Source organism: Rousettus aegyptiacus, unplaced genomic scaffold (assembly GCF_014176215.1).
Source record: "Rousettus aegyptiacus isolate mRouAeg1 unplaced genomic scaffold, mRouAeg1.p scaffold_m13_p_1, whole genome shotgun sequence".
NCBI lineage: Eukaryota > Metazoa > Chordata > Mammalia > Chiroptera > Pteropodidae > Rousettus > Rousettus aegyptiacus.
Window position 1 is genome coordinate 121,818,705 of NW_023416284.1, and position 20,636 is coordinate 121,839,340.

The 20,636-nt window shown below is 36.6% G+C and overlaps 2 pseudogenes; one reads left to right on the plus strand and one right to left on the minus strand.

The window, feature by feature from the left end:
- The first annotated feature begins 6,210 nt into the window (after positions 1-6,210).
- Positions 6,211-6,727, plus strand: LOC107509278 (annotated as a pseudogene).
- A 7,354-nt stretch (positions 6,728-14,081) lies between these two features.
- On the minus strand, positions 14,082-14,200 carry LOC118605559 (annotated as a pseudogene).
- Between the last annotated feature and the right edge of the window lie 6,436 nt (positions 14,201-20,636).

Genomic DNA, 20,636 nt, shown 5'->3' on the forward strand with positions numbered 1-20,636 from the left:
GTGAGGGTTCCTTTTTCTCCACATCCTCTCCAATATTTGTTATTACTTGTCCTATTGATTATAGCTATTCTAACAGGTGTGAGATGGTATCTCATTGTGGTTTTGATTTGCATTTCCCTAGTAGCTAGCGATGTCGAATGTCTTTTCATATAGTTGTTGGCCATTTGTATGTCCTCTGGGGAGAAGTGTCTGTTCAGGTCCTCTGCCCATTTTTTGATTGGATCATTTTGTTGTTGTTGTTGAGTTGTATGAGTTCTTTGTATATTTTGGATATTAGGCCCTTATCAGAGGTGTTTCTTGCAAATATATTTTCCCATTCGGGTGGTTGTCTCTTTACCTTGTTGACAATTTCTTTTGCTGAGCAGAAGTTTCTTAATTTGATGTAGTCCCATTCATTTATTTTTACTTTTACTTCCTTTGCCTTTGAGGTCAAATTCATAAAATCCTCTTTAAGTCCAAAGTTCTTGAGTTTAGTTCCTATGTTTTCTTCTATGCATTTTATTGATCCTGGTCTTATATTCAGGGCTTTAATCCATTTTGAGTTAATTTTGGTATATGGTGATAGACAACAGTCTAGTTTCATTCTTTTGCAAGTGGCCTTCCAATTTTCCTAGCACCATTTATTGAAGAGGTTTTCCTTTCTCTACTATATGTTTTTGGCCTATTTTTTTGTTGTTAAAAATTATTTGCCCATACAAATATGGGTTTACTTCTGGACTCTTGATTCTGCTCCACTGCTCCATGTCTGTTTTGTTGCCAATACCATGCTGTTTTGATTACTGTTGCTTTGTAGTATAATTTGAAGTTGAGCAGAGTGATGCTGCCAGCCTCGTTCATTTTCTCAGGATGGCTTTGGCAATTTGGGGTCTTTTGTGCTTCCATACAAATCTGATGATTTTTTGTTCTACTTCTTTAAAAAATGCTGATGGTATTTCGATGGCGATTGCAGTAAATCTGTATAATGCTTTAGGTAATACGGTCATTTTAACTATGCTGATTGTTCCAATCCAAGAACACGAAATATCTTCCCATTTCTTTGTATCTTCTTCTATTTCTTTTAGTAGGGTCTTGTAGTTTTCATTATATAGGTCCTTCACATGTTTTATTAAATTTATTCATTGGTATTTTTTTTTTTTTTGCAAAAGGAATTATTTTCCCCTCTTCTTTTTCTGACTCATTATTAGAGTATAGGAACACTATGGATTTTTGAATGTTTATTTTGTATCCAGAGACTTTACTATATTTGCTTATTGTTTCTAGTAGAGTTCTTGTGGACTCTTGAAGGTTTTCTATATAGAGAATCATGTCTTCCACAAATAATGACTGTTTGACTTCTTCGTTTCCTATTTGGATGCTGTCCATATCTTTCTCTTGCCTGATTGCACTTGCTAGGACCTCCAATGTTATATTGAATAAGAGTGTCGATAGTGGACAGCCTTGCCTTGTTCCTTATATTAGAGGGAATGTTTTTTAGTTTTTCACCATTAAGCATAATGTTAGCTGAGGGTTTGTCATATATGGCCTTAATTATGTTAAGATACTTTCCTTCTATACCAATTTTGTTAAGTGTTTTGATCATAAGTTGATGCTGTATCTTGTTGAAGGTTTTTTCTGCATCTATTGATATGATCACACGATTCTAATTTTTCAATTCGTTTATGTGGTGTATCAGATTAATCAATTTGCATATGTTGAACTATCCCTGTGCCCCTGGAATGAAGTCCACTTGATCGTGGTGTATGATCTTTTAATAAATTGTAATGTTGCTATTTCGGTTTGCTAGTAATTCATTTAGGATTTTTGCATCTGTGTTCATGAGAGATATTGGTCTCTAGTTTTCTTTTTTTGTATTATCTTTACCAGGTTTTGGGATCAGAGTAATATTGGCCTCATAAAATGAGTTAGGAAGTATTGCCTCCTCTTAAGAGTTTTTGGAAGAGTTTGAGGAGAAGAGGTATTTAATCTCGTTTGGTAGAATTCTCTGGTGAAGCTATCTGGTCCTGGACTTTTACTTTGTGGTATGTTTTTGATGATTGTTTCAATTTCCATACTGCTGATCAGTCAATTTAGATTTTCCAGATCTTCTTGATTCAGTCTAGGAAGATCGTATTTTTCTAAGTACTGGTCCATTCCTTTTAGGTTATTAAATTTAGTGTTATATACTTTTTCATAGTATTCCTGTATGATCCTTCGTATTTCTACAGTGTCTGTCATAATTTCCCCTCTTTCATCCCTGATTTTGTTTATTTGTGTCCTTTCCCTTTTTTCTTTAGCGAGTCTAGCTAGGGGTTTGTCAATTTTATTAACGTTCTTAAAGAACCAACTCCTTGTTGTATTTATTTATTCTATTTTTTTTTTCGTTTTCAATTTCATTTATTTCTGCTCTAATTTTGATGATTTCTTTCCTTCTGCTGACTTTAGGCCTCATTTGTTCTTCTTTTTCTAGTTTGTAAAGATGCATTAGGTCGTTTATTCGGGCTCATTCTTGTTTTTGGAGATAGGCCTGTAATGGTAGGAATTTTCCTGTTATGACCACTTTTGCTGTGTCTCAAAAGTTTTGATATGTTGTACTATAATTATCATTCATTTATATGTATCTCTTGATATCTCTTTTTATTTCTTCCCTGACCCAGTTATTCTTCGATAGCATGTTGTTTAATCTCCATGTATTTGTGGTTCTTCCTGATTTCTTTGTGCAGTTGATCTCTAGTTTCAAAGCATTATGATCAGAGTATATGGTTGGTATGATTTCAACCCTCTTATATTTGTCAAGGCTATTTCTGTGTCCCAGTATGTGATTAAATCTTGAGATTGTTTCATGTGCACTAGAGAAGAATGTATAAGCAGCTGTTTTGGGATGGAAGGCTCTGTAAATGTCAGTTATGTCCAGTTGGTCTAATGTGTCATTTAAGGATATTATTTCGTATTGATTTTCTGTTTGGATGATCTATTCATATCTGGCAGTGGGGTATTTAAATCCTCTACTACGATAGTGTTTGGGTCTGTTTCTCCCTATAATTCTGTTAATGATTGCTTTACATATTTCAAGGCTCCCTGATTGGGATCATAGGTATTAATAAGTGTTATATCTTCTTGGTGCATAATTCCCATTATCTTTATGAAGTGTGCCTCAGTATCTTTCTTTACCTTTTTTATTTTGAAGTTTTTTTGGTCCAATATTAGTACTGCTACTCTCGCTTTTCTCTGAATGCCATTTGCTTGAAATATCATTTTCCACCCTTTCACTTTGAATCTATATTTGTCTTTGAAGCTGAGATGTGTCTCCTGGAGGCAGCATATGTTTGGGTTTTGTTTTTTGATCGTTTCTGAAAGTCTGTGCCTTTTTATTGGTGAGTTCAGTCCATTTACATTTAGGATAATTATTGAAATATGAAGTTTTCTTATAGCCATTTTATCTTTTGCTTTCTGGTAGCTTGGTGATTCCATTGTTTCCTTGTCCTTATGTTTCTGTTTTCTTTATTTTGGTTGGCTTTTGTGGGTTTTGCCTCTGGTTCTTCTTGTTTTATGTTATATACTTCAGTTCTGAATCTTCAGTGTGTGGTTACCAGTATGAATATGAAAAGGATAGTCGTATATATACAGTCGTCCATTTTCTTCTGCATGTGCCTTATCTCCTTTTCCCTTTGTGAATTTGGATCTTTGAATCCTCCCATTTTCAGTCATTGTTATCTAAATTTGTCCCTATGTATGCTGAACATTCATTACTATTTTTCTATAACAATTCTCTTATTATTTAAGCTTATGATACCCAGTTCTTAATAAGGGTTGCACTCTTCTGCTTCTATTTGCCTAATAGTCACTTTACTCTTACGTATTTTTGTTTGTTTGTTTTGTTCTTTTGTTTTAGATGAGCTGACACCTTTCAGTATTTCCTGTTGTGTAGTCCTTGTAGTGGAGAATTCTCTCAATTTTTGTATGTCTGGAAAGGTTTAATTTCTCCTTCATGTCTAAAGGAGAGCTTAGCTGGGTACATTATTCTAGGCTGGTAGTTCCTTTCACTTAATAGTTTAAATATTTGAGTCTATTTCTTTCTGGCTTGTAAGGTCTGCACTGAGAAGTCCAGGGATAATCTAATGGGTTTTCCTTTTTATGGTATTGTATTCTTTTCCCTGGGTTCCCTGAGAATTCTGTCTTTGTCATTGATTTTGATAACTTTAATACAATGTGTCTTGGTGAAAGCTTTTTTGGGTTGAGATAATTGGATGTTCTGTTGACTTCTTGAATTCCAAGCTCCAGCTCATTCCTTAGATTTGGGAAATTCTCGTCCACTATTTGACAGAAAATGCTTTCTAGTCCCTGTTCCTTTTCCATGCCTTTGGTAATGTCCATTTTTCTTATGTTTTTTTCTTATGATGGTGTCAGATAATTCTTGTATTTCTCTTTCATTATTTTTCATTCTTCAGTTTCTCTCTTCTTCCTTCTGATTTATTTCTAGATTTCTATCTTCGATATCACTGATCCTTTCCTCTATTTGGTTGACTCTATTTCCCAAGCTTGCTATTTCATTTTTTAGCTCTTGCAGTGTGTTCTTCATCTCCAGAAGTTCTATTTGGTTCCTTTTGAGGGTTTCAGTCTCCTTGCTCTGCTCATCTAGTTGTCTTTTCAATTTCTGAAATTGTCAATTTGAGTTGTTTTGGATCTCATAGAGTCTTTTCCAAAGTACCATTCTGAATTTCCTGTCATTTAAGTTGCATATTTTTTGTCTGTAAACTTATATTCTGGAGACTTTGCTTTCTTTCTGAGATTCCTGGTCACCTTGGTTGTTCATGGTGTTTAATGGACTAATTTTCCACCTGAGCATTAATGGAAGTGTATTCTGTTGTTTTTCCAGAAAGAAGATTTATTATATAAAGGTCTCTCTTTAGCCTGCTGCAAAGAAGGCACTTTTCTTTTGGTTTCCAGTAGGTGGCATCTAAGTCTCTTGGATCCCTGCTTTATTTAAAGCCTAAATGTCTTTTTTATTTTCTTGTTATTTAATCACAGTTGATACTCTCAGTTTCAGTCCCTGTCGGTGTTAGCAACAGTTTCAGTAGTGTTTGCTCAGAATCTCCTGGGGTTCCGTGGTGATCAGTCTTGGAGGGTATGGGGGAAGGGCCCCTTTGGGGGCTGCGGCTCAGCCTCAGTTTTGCAACTGGGGCCAGTAAAAACCAACTGTTATTTCTCTGCAGTCCTGTCCCACTTCTCTGCTTTCTGCTCTGCTGACTGGGCCCTGCTACTGGCTGCTAGAAGTTCCAGCACTTCCAGGCAGGCTGATCAGGGAAGTTGCTGCACCTTCTTCCTTCCCCATCCTCCTGCAGGGAGCTCGGCAGCTGCAAGAGACAGCTTCTTTATTTCTCCCAGCCCACTGCCAGACACCTGGGGTTCTGACCTGTGGTAGCTCTTATGTGCAGATCCCACGTTCAGACATGCTGGTGTGCAGTTTGGGTGTTTTTTGTTGAGTTTTGTTCAGCTTATTGTTGTTTGAAGGGGAGAGATCTGAGGACATCTCTCACTCTGCCATGTTTCCCAGAATTCTCAAATAAAAATTTTATCTTCCTTATTTTTGCCATCAGCAGTGGGTGAGATGCAAATTCTTGTGACAATGATTCCAAAATGCTATACACGTGCAGTAATTTTATCAAGATGAAGGCATTGGAATATCCTCACCCTGCTGATTATCCATGAAACTTCCAGTACAGGGTAACAACAATCCTTGTAGAAATGCCTGAATATTTTGCTTCTGTCTTTGAAGCTGCACCGACACCTATCAAATAAAAGTGCAGCGGGAGATATATAGATGAGCTCTGAATGATGGTTTAATACAGTGGCTTTCTAATTTGAGGGGGCACAGAATTTTTTATTCAAATGACATCTTTGAGGAGGTCAAATATATGGCACAATAAGCAAAGCTACTTTTGCTGGAGGGTCAAGGCATATATTCAGGTACCCCAATAAGTCTGCTATCATCAAAGTACTAAATTTAGTTAGAAAGCCGCATACTCCCTGCTGTGCCCTCAGTGGTCCCCCAGATTCGCGTCTTGCTTCAGCAGTGTTCTGATGGAACAGACCCTGGAACACCCCTTCTTCCAGCTTCCGACCACCTTCCATCCTCTTTTCCAGTCACAACCTTTGGAACTTTCTCAGCCATCCTTGGCCTCTGAGACCAGTCAACACTGTTTTTTGAGCTTGACTCCTTATTGCCGAACAACCATGAGCTCTCAGATCCATCAGAATTACTCGATCAAGGTGGAGGCTGCTGTCAACTGCCTGGTCAACCTGCATCTATGGGCCTCCTATACCTGCCTCTCTCTAGGCTTCTATTCTGACTATGAGGATGCAGCTCTGGAAGGGATGGACCACTTATTCTGTGAGCTGGCCAAGGAGAAATGCCAGGACTCTGAGTGTCCCTTGAAGATGTAAAACCAGCATGGTGGCTGTGCCCTCTTCTAGAACCTGTAGAAGCCTTTCCAAGGAGAGTGGGATACAACTCAGGATGCCATGCAAGCTGCCATGGTCATGAAGAAGAACCCAAACCAAGCTTTTGGATCTGAATGTCCTGAATTCTGCCCATGCACACCCCCATCTCTTTCTGGAGAGCCATTTCCTAGACAAGGAAGTGAAACTCATCCAGAAGATGGGCTACCACCTGACGAACCTCAGGTTGGCCTGTCCCCAGGTTGGGCTGGGTGAGTATCTCTTCCAAAGGCTCACTATCAAGCATGACTAGGAGCCTTTGGAGTCTAGAGGCTTTCGAAGGGCCCCTTTTCTTCCCCCTGGTGTTGGCCTTGTGCCTGAACTTCTCCCTGAAACCACTAGGCAGCTTTCTAACCACACTGGAGCCCTCTCCCATGCCTTAGACCAAATTGGAACAATAAAGCTTTTTGCAGTAAAAAACAAAACAAAACAAAACAAAAAACAAAAACTGTATAGTCTAAAGAAAGGGCCTATGGTTATGTGGCCACTTTGAGGGGCAAGTCAGCTTTGTGCTGAGGACAGGGCTCTACCTCCCTAGTCTGACAATCATATTTGCTGATCTAAATGTAGGATTTCTGTTGTGTTCCTAGATATCAGATCTCAATGGTCAAGGTAAAATAACTCAAGACCACCATCAAGTGTGGCAATATTAGAATTTAACATTTCATTCAGGAGTAACTGACCAATCATCTAATCTGGTGGTTTTATACTGTCCTGGAGCAGTGACCTAGAGCATGACTGCTTTATAGTTAGTATTCTTGATAAGACTTCAACTGAAAAAGGATTCTCTTGATTCACAAAGCTTGAAAAAACACTGATGTAAATGGCTTTCTCTTATACAAGGCTATGGAGGCCTAGCAGGTTATTGACTGGCCAGGATGACAGAGCTTTTCAAAGGCAGAGCTGCTATAGAGCCAGGCACATTACTGGACTCTCACTTCAGTACCCTTTCAAGTATGATGGGCTATTCATACTAGAAATAAGAAATTTGGTCACTTTTAAAAACCATTTTCCTTTTTATCACTGGTTTTTGAGGGCTGACTAGGGACACAAAAATGAAAGGACTCTGTTTTCTGGCTAATGAGAGCAATTTTCCTAAAGGAGAAGAGACTGTAAAAAGAGAGAGAGAGATGAAAGATGCTGGATTTGGGAAAGAGTCTAGATTCCAGTTGTTATGTGACCAAAGATTGTCTGATTTAGCATTGGCTCAACTAATCATTCTATTTCCTAGCAGCTGCTGTTGAGGCGGGGATGGGGCGAGGTATTGTTTTTTCAGATCATGTCCATAAAGATGCTCATCCCTGAGGTACCACTCTTCCTAAATATTAACAAACAACAATAATAGCTATCATTTGCTGAGAGGTTAGATAATAGTTAAAGGCTATACATGTATTTTCTCATGTTTCTGTATAAGACATGCTGGAGGTAAATCCTGTTACCCACATTTTAGGGAGGAGGAACCTGAGTCTCTACTAGCTTTGTGAGCTTGCCTAAGTTCTGGTAGCTAGCACATTGGAAAGTTTGGACTCAAACCCAGGTGTCTGCTTTCGACACCTGGGCTCTTAGCCACCTTGTTGTATTGCCTAATTCTTTGCCCTACTATGAAAAAGAATCCTTATCAACTATCACCAAATCCTCTTACATTTATTTTAAGTTAAATATTACAATACTATGTTTTTATAATATAATATTTCATTGGGGCTTACATAAATTTTGAAAGAGAAGCTGAATGAGTGTAGGAAGTACCAGGCAGATCCTTAGGTATGTACAGACATCATTAAGGGTTGGCAGTTGGGAAAACCAAGTCCCCTGGTTAATGCAAATTGGCACATTGAATTCCTGTTTTGCCTGATTTGTTACGGAAGCATCAATCTTACCAGAAGAGTGAAAACATTATAAATATTCAATAGCCAGTGAAAATACCAGCATTCCCCTGATACCAAGTACAACTTTTCCCATTGTGTTTGCAAACTAAACTTTTCCTCCCTGATAATTGATTATTATATTTGATCTTCACCACATTTTACATGAATTAAGCTAACCACTACCACTATTATAATAATAAACCCTGAGAAGTAGTCAGGATAATCAACGGATTGAGTCTTGCATTTGAGAAAGTACTGAAATGATATACCAGAATCTTGTAAGGTTCTGGCACTTTTTAAATGAGATATAATATGGAATATTTGTACAACACATTAATATAACACATGCTTGATATTTCCTGTCCTCAGAAAAAATAGTTTTATCGTCATTCTTAGAGTCATTGAAATTTTGTTAGTGTTCTCTCTTGAATAAAGGAGTGTAGTATTCCAATCTCTGTTTCCTAAACAATTGCATCATAATGGGGAAAACATGTTTACCTAGAAATTAAGAAGATAAAGAATGACTGGCTAAATGGAGGAAGATACATGTGATTCCCTTACTTGGACATGATTAAACATAACATTATTGACTTTGTCCTGTTAAGTGTTCTACCTTTCTTTGACAAGTACATGAATAATATACCATATTAATCACTGAGCCAGTTGACCAAGACAGAACAAGCAGCTGTTACCCATATATCATGACTTTCAGTGTCACTAACAAGCATTTGGGAAGAGTGTGTATTATAACTCACTTAGTGGCTGACTGTTTTAATATATCTAGTACAGCATTGCAGCATAACATAGATATTAACTTCACAGTGTGAGGATGTAGCTTTCTCAGCAAGCAATTTCTTATACTCATTGAATACAATTATTTCATGAAATGTTAAAGTTGCATTTGTTTCTAAAACTGTAGAAGGACACAACTTTTTAATAGGCAAGACGACTTCAGACAAAATATTGCCCCATCTATTTTGTAATGAGTGTGTTTTCTTACTGATTAAAAGATGCCTACTTTGAACTGTCAGGAGATGGCCTTTAAACAAAGTCAAGCTCGATTACAGTGTAATAGTTGACCAAATTTAATATTTTGTTAATATAAGAAGTATGTACAAAGCTTTAATATTCTGAAAAAAATTTTGTTATTGACCAGAGAATCAAATAATCAGGCACCTAGGTAGGTATACAGTTGCCATTCTCTTGTCTTTATAATCTGATCTATTACCTGTAAAGCAAAATGACTTACTCAAAATAAGTGCCCCAATACTAGTGATGATGGTGGCATCATGTCAGCTCCATAAAATAATCTCACGACTTTCCCTTTTCTGTAACATGTGGCTTAGGATGCAAATGATTTCTATGGAAAAATATACCACTTATGTGAGAGATGAAACACAGCCTTCTATTGATTACATGTTCCCAAAGTACTCCATAATGTGTTTCATTATCTCTAAAGGAGTACCAGATATAAAGCAAAACTTAGCCTTTCCAAGATGTTGAACAATGAAAACACTCATGTATGCTTCTTTTGTACATTCGGGTAATTTTTTGTGTGGCAATAGAAAATAATACATACGAGTTTTACCACAGTGTTACGGGAGTTTAGGTCTTCATGAGACTTCTATAAATGACCTATTTCCCAATCTTACTTCTGTGCACTGCTGCCTGGGCCTCTTTTATGAAAGTACTGAGGAGTTTTTGATTTCTGGCATATAACTTTCCACTTTTCCCCATAGCCTCGCTTTCCTCATTCTCATACCCATCAGGCAGTTCACTTACTGAAGTATGGATGAATTGATCTAGAATTGCCTCACTCTCAGACATTCTGATTTATTTGTTTTGGGATGAGGGCCAGTCATTTTAAAAATGTGCCCAGATGATTTTATTTTAAAATATCCAGGGTATTTTTGTTTGTTTGTTGTTGTTGTTGTTGTTGTTGTTTTGCACAGCCAGGATGGAAAATCAGCAGTCGAGAATTACATCCTGTGGGTCTCTAGAAGGATAGCCTGTGGTCACCATCAATATACAAAGTTTGGCACAGTGGGCCACGGGTGGGGAACAACTGGAGTTTCAACTCCTGCTCAACAGATTAGGTATAGTCACTGCTATGATTTCCCATAGGGTAGGTTGAGTACATACCTCTTAATTATTTAACTCATCCAGAAGATTCAGAGGCACACTCAGATGAGATACTTCTGAAAAATATGCTCCAATTTCCTAAGACAGTATATTCTAAAACTTTAAGGAAGAACATATTTCCTTAATGTAATATAAAGTGAAAGCCTGCCTCTTTACAATGCAATCAGTGCTCACGTTATTCGGCAATAATTGATTCCCTTCTTGGTAATTGTGCCCCTTGGGTTCAAGCTGAGTCATATGCCTCCTAAAAGTAATTGTCTTAGCTACACAAGTACTTTGAAAGAAACTTTAAAATAATCGGTTGCAAATGATTGATTAAGTTTTTTAGCAAAGATTCATACTTCTTTCCATTCTGTGTGTGTAGATTGGGGTGGAGAGAGAAGTTGATTTATTATTCTAGTTTATAGTGCCATATATATTAATGCATACTCTTTCATACAGACATACTCTATGTATTTACTTGTATCATCCTGCTATGAACTAAGGTAAGGTTTTGATTATCTTTCAATATTATTCGTGCCTTAACTATTGCTTATGAAAGCAAGCAATGTATTTGAAAATCTAAAATTCTCTTTGTTTATAATATACTAATCGTGTGGGGCTAAGTAAATTGATGGAGCTGAGAACAATATGTTCTTTAGTATTTGAAATACTAGCTTTCGACGTCCTGCATCAGGTGGGACATTTTTTCCCTAACTGACAGAAAAATGTTTTGTTTTATAATAAATTTAGTGTAAGAGATATGTGCATGTTTTGTTCAGGTTTGCTTTGTTTTAAGGGCTCTGTTATGAATTATCTCCAGGAAGATAAAAGGCTAAGTGTGGTCTGGTTTGAGTAACACTTACAGCTGTGAAATAAAGACTAAGGATGTGGAGGTAAGAGAGTGAGCAGCTGTAAAATGAACTGCCAGGTAGGAATTGATAAAGATTGTCTTGCCGGGGCTGATCCCCATCCTGAGAGCCTGCTGAAAGTGAGGTAAGGAAAAAGCTGAATACCCAGTGAGCGGGAATCTGAGCTCTAGCTCTCTGTCGAAGTCATTAAATGAATTGGATTTTTAAAACAGAAACCCTCTCTATGTTTAGAAATGGGTTTTGATGCATGTAAAGGATATTTGAATGGAAAATTTTAATGTACAAGTACACCAAAATATATCTATCTATCATTGTTGGTGATGAAAAGCCTTCAGGTGTTTTTACACAGGGCAGTAGAAGAGATGAACACAGTGTCTAACACATTGAAAAATTTTGAACATATACGTGTGAGTAATGTATAGGGTCTTATCATTGTTTTTCAGTTTTTGGTAGGTTGAGAGGAGTTATGTTTATCAGTACAAAGGGCCTGTGTTTTTTGGGGGGGGGAACCAAACCAAAAATCCGATGTTTTGTAAAATTGTGTGCAAAAATGAACAGAACTCAATGGGGAAAATAGAGTGAGGGTGAGGGGGAACCACTTAAACCAGTGCAACTTTGTGACCAGAGAACCAACCAAAAGAGTAATTGGTGCCTTGGGAGATAACAGACTACTCAGGCAGATAGTTCAGTATGGCTAGAGGCTGTCCCAGAGGATATTAAAATATACAGAAAAAAACTACAGTGGAAATGCTGGCAACTCCTCAATCAGCAAAGTGCTGGCAGGTAGATGGAAGTAGAGATCAAACCAGTGGGGCTGCTTTGATGGTGTGTGGGGCGGGGAGTGCAGCCTCTCATGAATAAAATCCGTATGAGGCGGGGTCCTCCTCTGGGAAAGGAGCCCCTGGTACAGGACTTATTTTAATTTTATGAAAATAGAGCTGAAACAGCTTCTATTGCCTGTGCAGCCATGGACTGAGGCTTTATCCTTCAGTGCTGAATGCTGTTTCTACTCCTGCTTTTCTGCACCGCCCCCGAAAAAAAAAATTACGTATGAACCAGATTATTTCTGTGCTATACTGACATAATTCCTCTATTTTCTAATTGTGTATGAGCTAATTGATGTGTATGAGCTAATTGGTATAGAAGCACACTCTGTAGTAGAATAGATTGCTTAGCAATTCGGAATTTTGTAAAGAATGAATTGGACCCTAGACTTTTAGATCTATGGGGATCTTCACAGCCATTTAATGAGTTTCATTTTACAAACGAGGAAATGGAGAATTAAAGAAATTACTTACATCTTTTGTGTAAGGCCTTATGGTAATTTAATATTTACCAAGTTAAAAAAATTTTTAAAAACCCATAACATTGGGGGTACTTTTTAAATTTATGTTAAATGAAATAAAACAGAATTTTAAGAAACCAAATTAAATTAGTTCATTTCAACAGCAGTTAATTATTATTATACCACATACGAACATTCTGCTTTTCTTGGTGGCTTTATGGAGTATCAAAGCAAAAATTGCACTGGAGAAGGTTAAACTGTTAAGGAAGACTATTTAAAATTATTACAGTAAAGGTGAGAGGCTAAAACTCAGTCAGAGCTCAACTTTGTGGGAAAAAAAGGGCTGGAATTATAAGAGCTGAAGTGAAGGGAAAGAGTAGGCCACATGTATTTGGTAATTGGTCTCAACCAAAGAAAGAGTAAACTTCCTCTTATCTTTGTGTCCGGAAATAACCGATAATCCAAAAATAACACATAGCTCAGAGCCAAAACCAAACCAAACCAAACCAAACCAAACCAAACCAAACCAAACCAAAACAAAACAAAACCAAAAAAAAAAAAACCCAGTTAAATTCACATTTGTATTATTATAGAATTCCTTAACTATTTAAAATGGAAGGTAGACGAGTACTTAAAAACGTGCTGATATACTTTAAGTAAAAAAGAACAGCATTTCTCTAATCTTATTATGTATTTTTGTATATATATATATATAGTCTATGATAATATATGGTAATTTAGAATTTTCTTCTACTTTCTAAAACTTTATATTCTCATGGTTACTTCCTCTTCAGATCCTTTCTGCAGAGCCCTAATGTCTTGTTTTTGTCTCCTGCTGTCCTTTGTTTTACTTCAACAAAATGTGTAGCATATTTTTCTTTGATTTCTCCTAAGCATCATTAACACAAGGCAGTTGTGTATAATAGACCACTTGTATTGAATGTTTGAGGGCAATGGAAAAGGGTTCTGGCACATCGAACTCTCAACTTAAAATCACATGATAACTTTCCTCTTCTCAAAGTCTTTTAGCCATGTCTTCCACTAGGCATTTCTCACAGATTGTTCTTTTACCTTGGGCAGTTGCTGTCTGTCTTTGCCCTTCTCTGTAGACCTCCTCATCATTATCCTTTTCTGGAGACCTTCGTTTTTATTTCTCTGTCCTAAGGATCATACCCTGTGGCTGTCTTTTCTTTTTCTTTCTTTCTTTTTCTGTCTCTCTGTCTTTCTTTCTCTTTCCTTTCCTTTCCTTTCCTTTCCTTTCCTTTCCTTTCCTTTCCTTTCCTTTCCTTTCCTTTCCTTTCCTTTCCTTTCCTTTCCTTTCCTTTCCTTTCCTTTCCTTCCCTTCCCTTCCCTTCCCTTCCCTTCCCTTCCCTTCCCTTCCCTTCCCTTTCCTTTCCTGCTTGCCTGCCTGCCTTCCTTCCTTCCTTCCTTCCTTCCTTCCTTCCTTCCTTCCTTCTTTTTTAAAGCCTGCAGCACCTGATATTCCTAGGTGGCCTCCCCTCCAAGTACTAGCCAGGCCCGACCCTGCTTAGCTTCTGAGATCAGATGAGATCAGGTGTGTTCAGGGTCGCATGGCCATAGACATGGGGCTGTCTTTCTATTAGCAAAATGGCTAATTGGTTTTCTTTCCAAGAAAACAAAAAAAAAATTTTTCTTACTCTCTATCATGCATTTTGACAGTGCAGTCTGCACAAACATGTGTGTATAAATGGACTCATAGTGACGGTACTGATTAATATTTTCCTGGATCTTTCCTCCTCTCTCAAATAGGGTCCTGCTGTTACTCCAGAGTCCTCTTTTCATTTTATGGAGTTCCCTGTGCTGCTAATATATTAATGTTTTTGAGGTATCAATGGTGCTAAGTGGTCTGGAATTCTAACTGCCACAGTTGTATGCCAAAGCCAAATCTGTTTTTGCTGAAGTGAGAATATCCCTCATTCTTATTGTGTTGCTGTCAGCTGGAAAGAGATCAGAGTAGAACAGTTTTACATCCCCAATACCTTCCTTAGATCTTGGAGAAGGTAATCCTCAATGATTCATTTGTAGCATCCTCCCTGGGATTCAAATGGAACTGGACCATGGGACACAACCGAGTGACAGCCTCCATGCCAGACCCAATGTCACTGACTGCTGGCTTTGTTGGTAGGTCTAGTTGCAGGTGGATCCCTTCTTCCTTAAGATACATTATTCCTAGGAAGCTCTTTAAATGCTCTTTGAAAAAAATCCTGACTACCCTCCTCTACTCTATTCTAATAGAGAAGTCTGAAAATGTCTGTGTATTAGCGGTAGTTAACCTTTATAGACAAGCAAGAAATATGTAAAAACTTTTCAGAGTTGCAATCTTTAAGTAGTAAGATCATGAATAATTTTATAGTTTCATGCTTTTCCCTATTTTTCTTATTTTTTACTTTGACCATGTATTATTTTTATAATCAGACTAGTTAAAATTTATAAGAAATATAAAAAACTAAGGTTTTTGAAATGTATTAGAGTGTGAGAATTTTCTAATAGTTTTAGATAGAGAGATGGTATTTCTCTTACACATAACAACTAGTCTGAATACAATTCTCCTAATTAGTCAAACATAGGCTCTGTGGGCAAATATGTATAGTCCCCTTTATTCAAAGAATATTTTTTTTCAATTTCTGAGGAAAAATTCATCCAGGGAGAATTACAGAGAATTATATATTCGGGCAAAACTGAGGGACAGTTGTCAAAACCCTGAGAACTGTATGCCGTGTTAAATCTATTGGAACTAAATGTTTCAAAAAAGAGACAGAAGTGTTATTTCATTAAAATAAAAGATGTTCTTTCTTAACTTCATTTATTCCCTCATTCTCTTACTCAGCTCTTACTTCTTGGCTTGCATTGAGATTAATGGTTGATTATCAATATCTTATAGAAAACTGTGGAACCTGAGGCTGATGGTGGCATGGGGTGCATATTGCTGAATTTCATGGTGAAGGGAAATGGGTGTCTCTACTTCATCCACTGAACCATACTGGAATTGCTGCAGATGTAGAGAGAGAAGCAGCATCAGATGAATGAGATAGAGGATTCTACTTCCCACATGCTGTGAGGCACCGGATGATTTATTGGTTATGGCTGATGTCTTGGTGCTTTCATTATTGGTGCACTGACCATCATCTCTACAGTGTTTTGATGACAGTAGCAGCTGTGCTTTGGGAGTGTCTTGGCAACTTGCTGTGCATTGACTGAGAATCCACAACCTTGGGGAGCCTCACAATGTCCTGTTTTAAAGACAAAGACCTAATGATATACAGAAACACATTTTTCTGGGAAGTCATACCTTAGGAATTCAAGAAGGGTTTTCTTAGGGAGCTTGAAGTCATATTCATTTTATCGATAAAAGTCACATGACTTTTTTTTGTATCCCAAGCTGAGTCATGAGAGATTTTGTTTACACTGAAAGTATCTATTCATAGGCTGATAACATGGCCTATTTCATCATATTAGGTCATTGTTTGGAGAATGTAAAAATACCAATACAGATATATTGAATACATCCTTAAAAATTGTTCTAAGTGGGGGTGGCTCCATAGTGTAGTGGTTAACACATCTGCTTTACATGCAGAAGATCCTGGGTTCATGACCTAGGTGGAGCCATGGACCATACCCTGGATGCTCCAGGCCCCCCGAGTGTGCTAGGGGTGCCAGGCCCCAGATGCGCCATGCCCCGGTTGCACTCTGCAAGAATTGCCCCACCTTCAGAGATCCAGTTCTTAAGGGGAGACGGCAACATCCATAGGTCAGTAGTGGAAGTTGTGGGGGGAGTGGGGGGTGTGGGGAAATTAAAAAGGGGTAAAAAGTCGTTCTAAGGTATAATGGTTAGTACTCTGGACTCTGAATATATCCTTATACCAAACATTGTTAGGTTTTGGCAGTAAATAAAGGTGGATGAGCATCATTTCTGTCTTCCAGAAATCCACAAATGCATTAATGTCTATTGTAATATAACAATTATAATAGAGATAAGTAACAAGTGCTGTGGAAATAAAAGTAAAACAGATGGACTAAAAATAGTTAGACATCCACCTAATTGTGAGCTCAGGGAGTGCAGAAACCATTCTTATCTTGCCTAAAGAATATACCTATACCCGTCATGGAGTCCAGCCTACAGCAAATAGGTGATTAATAAACATCTGTTTTATATATGAAACCTACCTACCTGCTAGTGTAACTCAAGAAGGTGAATACATTTATAGGTATTACTCGTTCTACAAATTGCTTTCTTTTTGCCCAATACTATTACTATATATGATATTTCAATCACATTACTATAAACACATGAGGGGAGTGTAAAGAGATAAAGCCATTCTAAGATAATAGGCTGATGGGAGGAAAAGGGAAGAATCACCACTATAGAAGTTAAACAGTGAATACACTTTGAAATCAGAAATATCTTGACTCAAATTCTGTCTCTGTTCTTAAACCTACAGTTGTTTGATGTCTGAGACATAGTTTACTCATTTGCATAAAAATGAGGGACAGTGTAATAGTACTTACCTTGGTAGCTGTAATAAATAAATGAGTTCGTTATTTAAAACAAATGGCTTAATTATTGAAACATAGTAAAAGTTTGATAAACAGCAATTATTATAAAGCTACAGAATTTCCTATATATATCAAAGGCAATTTAATAAAGGCAGGTGCAATTAACATATTACTCTCCATACAAAAATAATCATTTTAATGAAATAATTATGAGATGGGAACAGCTATGAGATGTAGAAGAAGATCCACATATAAAACAATTAGGATGATGGAGGAATGACAGCATCAAGCAGAAACACGGCATTGTTGAAATTTTGGTACATACCTTTTGAGACTTTTTGATGTCAACTATTTAATCCATCAGCTATTCTATTTATATATATTTTTTTCTACATCATTCTATTTAAGCATTCTTACCCCTTAGCAAAATGTTATGTTATCTGTCTATGCAATAAATATGTATCTAAAACATCATGCATTTGTATCCTATCTGGGCAGCAGACCTCAAGCTGTATTTATTTTTGCCAGGCTCTGAGGATTAGTGTTTCCAAATTGGGGGTGAAGGGGGGGAGTAGGAAGGAGGGAGGGAGAGAGGGAAGGAGAGAGAGAATAACATGCTGGTTCTTTTTATTATTTAGATGTAGCCAAGCACTCTTACAAATCAAAAAGAAAGTATAAAAGGTATGTATATTTTCACATGTGCTGGACATTTTATCCTTTTGAAAGGCCAATTCCTGTGGTGTGGTACACTTGGAACTAAAGTATTTGTCTTCCTTGGGAATGAAGTACAATTTTTAGAATTTACTTCATCCTTGTTGGCAGATCGAGGAGGAAGATCATAAAGGAGAAAAGAGCTTTAACTCAAATTTCTCCCCTCAAAACAAATATGATTGAATAATTTTCATATTTGCCATTTATCTTCACCTTTTGTAGATAGTCTATTGATGTCCTTACTCATTAGTCTATTCATGTCCTCACTCATGATTCTATTGGGATACGCATTTTTATATTGAATTGTATGTGCTTTTCATGTATTTATGAGTATTACCTATTCGCCTGTAATATAGGTTGCAGGCATTTATTCCCAGGTTGATGTGTCCCCTTAATTTTTCTTATGGGATTTTTGGATGTATGGAATATCCTGTTGTCTATTCTAGTGCTTTCCTTTTTGATTTCTGCTTATAGTGTCAAGCTTAGAAAAGCTTTTCATTTCCTACATGTATTTAAGAACTCATCTATATTTCCTTCAGTATGGGATAATTTTTTATTTCAAGTTAGCATTTATATTCCTTGATAACTTTGGTGGTTTTCTACATAAAGGTTCTATATTTTTGTTCTTTTATTCCCTAATATCTGATTTACTTTCTTGTTTGGGGAATAGTAATTTATTTCCTTGATTTTTAAAATTTGTTATTTCAGCTGTAAAAGAAAGATGTGGCACTATCTACTATTGTTTTTAAACTGGCTACTTTAGTGAGCTATTTATTCAAATAATTTTTCTGTTGAACTTTCTAAAAAGACACTCATATGTGGATATTGGGAACTTTGCTTTTTTGTTTTTATTTTTATTTTTTCTTATTTCTGTCATGGTTAGAATTTTTAATGCCATAGCTTTTTCACTTTTGAGTTCCGTTATTTGACTTGCCATACCCCACTAGGAAATAATTTGAAATAGTTTTATTTTAAGAAGGGCACTGCCTGAGAGCTTGATTATCTCAGAATCTTTTTTTTTTTTTTTTGTCTTTGAATATCTATATCCAATTGGTTGGTAGCAGAATTTAAGGTTACAGCTTTTTGCCCTCAATCAATGTAAATCTAACCTGAATATATCTGTCATTTTCTGTTATAGCAGTATTGTAGGCCAGCCTGAGTTTGTTCTTTTTTGATTAATAACATCAGTACAAATACTAAGGTAATCACCTATGACCCTCATAACCTTCAGAACATTTGGCTTTATCCCATTAAGAAAACAGGCCCTTAATGAAATCTTTAGAAGTAAAAATGATGGAAGCCTTCTCTCTGTGACATGCCAACATATCTCCTAATCATTGGTCTGCTTGTGATTTGGTTAAACTGTCCAGAGAGCTGTGATGATGAAAATAATGATGATGATCAACTACCTTTTGAAACTTTATAATAGTCCATGACCCTGAAGTTCTTTACAATGATTATCTTCTTTATTTTTGCTTCTGATAGTGAGTCCTTTCTCATAGCACTGTACAAGGCTACTACATATAAATAAAATGGATTTTTCAGTTTGTTTTTTAATGAAGTTTTTGTCTGCTTTTTAATAATAAGCTTAAGAATTAGAAATATTTGAGCTCTTCTGGTTGGGGCAAAGACCTTCCAGTGATTACACAGGCCATTAGTCTGTGTAATCCAGATAGATAGTAGAAGTTAGAGTTTAAATTTTTTAGGAACTGTGAGCTGAATTAGGAGACTGGAGTATATCTCCACGCCTCCTTGAATGATCAGCAATATGAAGTATTAATTTATTTTCTGACAGACTCTTATGGAATTTTTCATTTATTTGTTAGGATTTAATTTTATTATCTAAGTTGAAAAAAATTTGTGGGTTAACTAGGATTCCCCCTCTTCACAAATTTTGCTTAGGACCCAGCAATACCACTCATGATTCTAAAAGTTTAGGCTTTTCATTAGCTCAGAACAGTTTTTGTTCAAGTGTAACTTTGGTTTTTCTATTTTATTTATTTCGACCTATTCTTTACTAAAACCAATTATTAGTAAATTGAATCTTTTTTCTCTCTTCTCTACTCCTGTCATCTATTTTTCATAGTTTTTTCTCTTTGTTATTTTTCTTTGCCTTTGGAGAGGCATTTCAGTTTTGCCTTCCTTATCAATAATTTAGATTTCAGCAGTGCAGAGTCCACATTTTACAGGTGGACTTACAGTTTTATATTTTACCAATGTGTTTTGGATTTTAACATTTTTTTATAACTTAATTCAATAAAAAAATATTGCTGATATATTTGCCAACCTTTGCATTTACAGTTGCCTTGTCTCATCGTTGATCACTTATTTCATAGAGTTGATGTTTTCTTTGAATTTAATATAGAAATCTCTTTATTAATTTATTTAACACATCTGGATGCCCTATCAAAGCTTTCAGTGGTGGTGGTGGTGATCGATGCAATAATTTGGCATTCATTGAAGTAATGGGATATGCTGTATGGTCACTTTTGAAGGGCAGTTACCTAGGTTTGGTTAGTTGGGAAATATACTGTAGAGACAGGAAATCCAGTCGAGTGGTAATATTTGATCCAGGTAAAGAAAGTAGCAAGGGAGATGGAATTGGGGTGGGATTCAGTGGCAAGATAGTATCACACAGAAAGACCCAGAGGAAAGAGCACTGACTTAACAGTTTAGCTTGGCTGAATATTATGGTACAAGGACGGGTGAGTAGAGAGACGCAAATGTGTAGTGCTTGGCAGAGCCCAGATAATGGATGATATTGGTGTTACTTGAGAGGAATGAAGTGCTACT